At 43.7% G+C, this 7,500-nt stretch overlaps 2 long non-coding RNA genes across 3 annotated transcripts in view; one reads left to right on the forward strand and one right to left on the reverse strand.

The window, feature by feature from the left end:
• LOC135095194 (uncharacterized) overlaps positions 1-7,500 on the reverse strand; it is a 35,392-nt gene that overhangs the window by 9,857 nt on the left and 18,035 nt on the right. The window lies entirely within an intron of this gene.
• Positions 1-7,500, forward strand: part of LOC135095193 (uncharacterized) — a 35,085-nt gene that overhangs the window by 7,998 nt on the left and 19,587 nt on the right. For both annotated transcript variants that reach the window (XR_010264115.1, XR_010264116.1), the window contains exon 3: positions 5,184-5,247. This is a non-coding gene — a long non-coding RNA (uncharacterized LOC135095193). The remainder of the gene's footprint in view (positions 1-5,183; positions 5,248-7,500) is intronic.

Below are 7,500 nucleotides of genomic sequence, written 5' to 3' on the forward strand. Positions count from 1 at the left end.
TTGCCGGCCCCTGACAGGTCATCCGCGTACGCCACTTGCTTCACACTCGTTTTCTCATATGAGATAACTTGTTGCAGCACTGAAAGTCCGAGGGCGTACATCGCCATGGCCACTGGGTCACCTTGTGTTGTCCCTTCCATGGACTTTAACACCTTAACACTATTACCACTATTACTACATATGTACAAATCCGAGGGGTCACTATATGTGTTTTCTACATATTGTGCCAGAGAGGGACATTTTACTCGAATGTTGTGAAGCATTGTTTTTCTGTTAATAGTGTTGAAAGCGTTTTTGGCGTCCACTAATAACACCGCTTCACAATTGTCTTCACTGAACATTTCCCTCATAGCGTGGATGGCGGCTTCCCCTCCTGCCTGCTGTCCTGCACATACTTGCAGGTTCCCCGCTGCCCTCCTTACGTCGTCCTTCACCACCGTCATGACGCATTTACCCACGATGCGTCTTATCACCTCGCCGATGCCAATTGGTCTGCATCCCGGCTTTTTGTCCAGCGGAATTAATCGGCATGCTGTGAGAGCCTCGACGTGGTGACAATTTGTGGTGGCAAGCTTCCTCGCCAGTGCTGCCAGGGCGCCGCATAGGTCGTTAGCGGCGCTGCCACAGAGTGCGCCGCTCAACAGGCGACGCCACCCTCTAGCGTCTAGTCCTGAGGGACCAGCACTGCTGTGTGTCTGGAGAGACTTCTTCCAGATCATCTCTCCAGTAATCACCTCGTAGATGACATCATTGGGCTTGTGGAAAGGCCCCTGCATCCTGAGGCCCTCCTCGTCACTGGGGGAGGATGTTTTTCCTTCAGCAGGTGGATGGTTTCCCTGGTGAGGGGCAACACTCCACCTGACTGCTGTTCATTAAGTGCCCGCAGAGCCCTGGACACCTGTCCTTGCCGCATATTGCCAGCGAAATTACGGGCTTTGTCTTCCTGCCCTTGTTGGTTTCTTGATGGCCTTGGCAGCCTCTTCTGGATGGCTCGGGCTTCCTCCAGGAGCTCATCCAGTTGGTTGTTCTGCCATAGACCCACTCTTCTTGCGACGGCTTTCACGTTTTCCGCCACCTTCGCATTTCTATGTGTCTTTTGAAAGAAGAGTTTTGGCAGTGTGAAGAATAATTTCATCGCATACGGTGCGAGGGGTGACTCTTGTAAGTAATTGTTGAGGAGGATGACCATCTCTTGTACAATTTTGTTGGTGGCTGCACACTTTGGTGGATCGAACAGATGACATGTCGACCACCCAACTAATTCTGTGTAAGTGTTGTTCACCCACATGGTTGTTTCTTCTTCTGTTAGTCCTTTCCAGACTAAGTTTCTCCTCCCGTTTGTATGTCTCGCGGCGTACACATTGTGTTGCGGTAGCGATGGGGCGTGTTGTGACTACTATTATTTCTACCACAGTTACTACTATTTCTGCTGCTGCTACTGACGCTGCTGCTCCTCCTCCTCCTCCTAGTACTACTACTACTACTACTACTACTACTACTACTAATAATAATAATAATAATAATAATAATGATAATAATAATAATAGATTTACCACTATTAGGAGGAGGATGCGCGGGTGGAGAAGGATGGAGAAAGAGAGAGAGAGAGAGAGAGAGAGAGAGAGAGAGAGAGAGAGAGAGAGAGAGAGAGAGAGAGAGAGACAGCAGGCAAATGTGTGTGTGTATGTGTGTGTGTGTGTGTGTGTGTTATAACAAGACAAGTGTCATTAAAAAGCACATAATTTACCGACAAGCATGGCACGAGAACATTACTGCGGTGATTAAAAGTACTCCTGTAAAATGCTACGTGGCATCATACAAGACAGGCAGGAGGGGAGCGAGGCCCAGCGACCTTGAAAACAGCTGACTGACTGACAAGAGAGAGAGAGAGAGAGAGAGAGAGAGAGAGAGAGAGAGAGAGAGAGAGAGAGAGAGAGAGAGAGAGAATAGTGCACTGTAAGATTTTTTGTTTGTTATTTCCGCGAATAAATTACAGTGTCCATGAATAATATTTTTATCTGTAATCCTGCACACACACACACACACACACACACACACACACACACACACACACACACACACACACACACACACTAATAACAATATAAATAATAAAAAATATGAATCAAGGAATGACGGTAAAGCGGACAGGGAGGCTTGCAAGGAAGTAGTAGTTGTAGTAGTAGTAGTAGCAACAGTAGTAGTAGTTGTAGTAGTAGTAGTAGTAGTAGTAGTATGAGTACTCGAAATAATAATTATTGTAGTAGTAGTAATAGTAGTAGTATTCATTTTTGTACTAAAAGTAGTCATAATAATAATAGTCATAGTAATACTAATAGAAGTAATAGTAGTAACAGTAATCGTAATAATAGTAGTAGTAGTAGTAGTAGTAGTAGTAGTAGTAGTAGTAGTAGTAGTAGAGCTAATATCAGTATTAGTAGCGGTAGTAGAAGTAGAACGAGTAGTAGTAGTAGCAGTAGTAGTAGTAGTAGTAGTAGTAGTAGTAGTAGTAGTAGTAGTAATAGTAGTAATAGTAGTAGTAGTAACATAAGTAAGCGTAGTAGCAGTAGTAATTATAGTAGTAGTAGGTAGTAGTATTAGTAGTAGTAGTAGTAGTAGTAGTAGTAGTAGCAGTACTTGTAATAGTAGTGGTAGTAGTAGTAGTAGTAGTAGTAGTAGTAGTAGTAGTAGTAACAGAATTTTAGTAGTTGTAATAGTAGTAGCAGTAGTAGTAGTAGTAGTAGTAGCAGCAGTAGGAGGCTACAGTGGTGGAGAGTGGCATAAGAGTAGATAGAGTAGAGGTAGAATAAATTTATAGTTAACAACTAATGTTTATATTATAGAGTATTAGATATGGTTGGATGCCACAGTCATTAGCGGGAGCTGGGGCTAATGACCTCCAAGTAATGGAGCCCCTAATTGACACATCAATAAACATGGGGTGGAGGTATTATTATTATTAGTAGTAGTAGCACCAGTAGTGGCAGCAGTAGCAGTAATAGTAGTAACATAATTGTAGTAGCACTAGTAATTGTAGTAGTAGTAATAGTAGCAGTAGAAGTAACAGTAGTAATAGTAACAGCAGTGGTAGCAGCAGTAGCAGTAGTAGTAGCAGTATTTAGGTAGAGCGAGTGTGAGGTGCGGTTCACACCAGCCAGTCACTGTCACCGCCGTCCGTGACGTCATGAGTGGGGGGAGGGAGCGAGGAGAGCACCTCGTGTGTGGCCGGCTGAAAGGGGAAAGGAGCTTGAGGCGGGTGGGGGCCGGAAGGAGTGGATGGTGGGTGGGGGGCGGGAAGGGGCGGCTGGCAGGCTGGGAGCTGGAAGGAGTGGGTTGCTGGTAGGGGCCTGGCAGGAGTGGGTGGCGAAATGGGCTTAGGAAGGAGTGGGTTGAGGGTAGGGGGAGGGAGTGGGAGGAGATAAGGACAGGAAGGCGTGCTGGCAGGTAGTGGCCGTGAAGGGGCTGCTGGCTATTGGGCGGCCAGAAATGCTGGCGGAAGTGAGAAGGAGTGGCTGGCGGGTGGTGGGGAGAGAGGTGGGGGAAGGAGGCGTCTCGGACTGACACAACAAGATGGCGTCTCTGAGAAGAGGGGCAAGTGTAGTTTCCCGGGCCAGAGGCATGATGGGACTAACAAAACACCAGCAGGAGGTCTTTCTGTACACAACATGCACATGTACACAACACACGTATGGCTGTACACCTGGCGGCTACTCAACACACCTGGTACACTACTGGTAGCACACTTCAGGGAGGGCTTGGCCAATCCTGGTTATCTTGACCACCACTAAGTCTTTGAGGAGGAACACAATGCGATACACACGCGCACCATACAAGATACGCCGCCACACTAGCTGCAGACTGAGCGGCGTCCCTTTGGCTCAGTGTTTCCAGGCCGTTCGGTACTTGAGCGACACACAAAGGTCTACTTGATATACAGGGACTTGTTCAACCAACGAACACACTCATATCCACCAAAAAACACCATATATCTACCCAAAAAATAAATAAATAAATAAATAGATAAATAAAATAAAATAGATAAATAAATAAATAAAATTAATCAAATAATTAAATTAAACTAAATTATTAAAACTACTATTGCTTCTACTCTTACTACTACTATAACTACTATTACTACTACTACTACTACTACTGTGTGTGTGTGATATTGATAACAATTATAGTAACAATATAACAACAAAAACTACTACTACTACTATTATTACCACTATTATTACTACTGCTATTACTAATTTAAATACTACTACTGCAGCTGTTTTTGCAACAATTTTTAAGGCATTACTATTAATATTCACATAGTATTATTAGCAGCAGTAGTAGTAATAGTTCTAGAGGTAGTAGTAGTAGTAGTTGTAGTAGTAGCAGTAGTAGTAGTAATAGTAGTAGTAGTAGTAGTAGTAGTAACAAATCGCAAATATTGCCTCTACCACTACTACTACTATTACTGCCACTACTACTTTTTTCCTCTCACAAAGGCTTTTACTCTTTTTACTTCTATTACTGCTACCACTAGTATTACTACCACCACTAATACCACTACAACCACTACTACTACTACTACTACTACTACAATTACTACTACTACTACTACACACGCCTGCTTATGGAGGTCGTGAACAGTTCCATCTGGTACAAACTTAGCTGTGATGCGAGCAATGGTGCGTCACCTGGGTGGATCCCTGTCAAAGTGTCTTCTGAATTGTCTTTGCACTTCTTTGACATTTTCGTGCCTCCAGTAACACTTTATGACAGATGTTCTTTCTTCAAAGTTTTGTCTTACTTCTGATATTATTATTTTGGCCAACTGCTTTTGAAAAAAATAAAATATCAGTTAATTATAGCGAGTCAAACAAGGAGTACATTTTTGGATGACTCTCTCTCTCTCTCTCTCTCTCTCTCTCTCTCTCTCTCTCTCTCTCTCTCTCTCTCTCTCTCTCTCTCTCTCTCTCTCTCTCTCTCTCTCTCTCTCTCTCTCTCTCTCTCTCTCTCTCTCTCTCTCTCTCTCTCTCTCTCTCTCTCTCTCTCTCTCTCTCTCTCTCTCTCTCTCTCTGTGTGTGTGTTTTATTCAGATAGATACAAATAGATAGATGTACACAGGTACAGACTTGTGCTTGTGGAGTATAAATGTAAGAACATGAAGCACAGTGTGTCTCTCCCCACAGGCACCTCCCACCTCACGCCTTGCTTCCTCCCGTCTCCCAGAGTCTACACACCTGCACTCTTGAGGTGAGTACACTTACTCTTTTCTTTCCTGGTAATTGTTTTCACTGTGTTTTCTATTGCACACAATTGGATAAGGTGTTATTCAGAGGCATTGATAACTACACTTAAGTGTTAAGTATTCATTGTGTGTTTAACGGGTTCTATAAATAATGTTCCTTATCAGGGAGAACAAAGTGAATTGTGATTGTTGGGCTAGGTAACAACTGTCCATTATCGGGCGATGCATAGTGAGGGTTGTGTAAGAATAGTTATGTTGGTGTATGGTTGCAGGAGTTAGCAGCCAACGGCGTTAGGTTGCCAGGTGGACGAGTCGGGCTGAGTGGTGCCAACGTGGGGGCAGTGTAGCTGATTGTGTGGAAAGTGGGGTGCCAACTCCACTGGTTCTAATTACAAGTCTGATTGTAGTGCCGGACTGGAGCAACAAATATGCCCATTGGATCGAGAATGTGTAGTGCACTGATGTGGGTAATGTGAACTGGAAATATAAATAAGGATTGAGACAAAATGGTATATTATGTTCCTTGTTACGTGGCACGGCTTCCTACAATCTCCGGCTACTCCTAGTTACGAGTAGATGCCTGCCTTTCAGTGTGGTCAACGCCACGACACACCAGGTTTCCTTTAACATTCTCTCTCTCTCTCTCTCTCTCTCTCTCTCTCTCTCTCTCTCTCTCTCTCTCTCTCTCTCTCTCTCTCTCTCTCTGTAAAACAATATAAAAATCGATAACAGCAACAACAGCAACAACAACAACCCCAGCTCCACACCATCTGGTTCACCACCACCACAGCCCCAACACAACAGCAACACAACCACAGCCGTTAACACCTGTACCACCACCACCACCACCACCACCACAACACAAAGTACAAAACAAACTCGTGCAGGAAATTAAATCTGAATTGTGATCGGATTTATATAGTTTTTTCTCTACTTTATTTCCTCTTTCGTATTTCCTCTTTCGTAACAAATCGCTACTGTGCTTTTTTTTTTGTTTTTATCTCTTCTTTTTCCTACTACTTCCTCTTCTTCCATTTTCCAATTACTCCTTCTTTCTGCCCAATTTATTCACGTGGATTCTCCCCTTTTTTTTCACCTTTTTCATTCACTATCATTCTTTTCCTTCTTCCTTTTCATAATCAACACGTTTTTGCTTCCACTCAATGCCTCTTTCCCTTTTACACATCCATTGTTATTCATTATTTTCCTTTCTCTCATCGATTCTCTCCTTCCCTCTTTCTTTCTTTCTTCACTGCAATTCCTTCCTTCCTTTTCCTTACATTCATTCATTCTTGTTTTCCTCTCCCCATTCGCGCCTTCCTTCCCTCCTCCACACTCCTTCGCTTTCCTTCCTTTCTCCTGCACCTTTCTCTCTCTTGCACCCTTTCATTCGTTTCTCTTGCCCAGTCTCACACTATATATTCCCTCTTTTTCACCTTATTGCTTCCTTCCTCTCTTCTTTCCTCTACATTCTTTTACTCCTTTCCTTGCTTTACACTCCTTCCTCCTATTACCCTCTACCACTCTCACTCTTCCCTTCTTTCCCCTCTTCTTCCCCCTCGTTCTTTCCTCTTGTGCGCTCATATCTTGCATTCTGTTCTCTCTGCACCCACTACACCTCTTCCACCTCCTGCTCCACTTCCCTCCTTCAGCTCTGCATTATTTCGCTTCTCACCTACTTTCTTCCATTCAGTAATTGCTCCACACAGACGCCATGTGGGTTAAGCGAAGAGGAGGAAGAGGAGGAGGAGGAGGAAGGTGGTGGTGGAGTCCTTTGTAAGGCTTCTACACATCTGTTTAGGCTATTGATGTATGTGCGTGGCTGGTGAGACAAGAGGGATCAAATCAGATAATGAGGGATAGACAGTGGGGTTGAAAGAAGAAGTAGTAGAGGTTGGGTGAAGAACAGTGACAGAAGTATGAGAATGAAATATGACAGAAATGCCGTCTTGTCTGCGTCACAGGTGTTTCAGTTCATTTAGTTTACTAAAATAATAGTACAACAGTTGTATTATTCATATATTGGTTCAGGTAAGGCTTTTCGAAATGTGTTTACTGGTTTCCTGAAGAGGCGATGTTCATTTTTTTCTGCTGGAGTTGTGTTTATGTACGTGGCGTCCTTGAGTATGTGCGTCAGTTTGTGATGTACTTGTTTTCCTCTCATATAAAATATTGTATTAATTGGTTCCATTTTTACTTCTTTGTGTGCAGTTCCTCCGGTATGTGGGGATGTTTCGTTGTAGGCGAAGCGGAATGGA

Source organism: Scylla paramamosain, chromosome 48 (genome assembly GCF_035594125.1).
Source record: "Scylla paramamosain isolate STU-SP2022 chromosome 48, ASM3559412v1, whole genome shotgun sequence".
Taxonomy (NCBI): domain Eukaryota; kingdom Metazoa; phylum Arthropoda; class Malacostraca; order Decapoda; family Portunidae; genus Scylla; species Scylla paramamosain.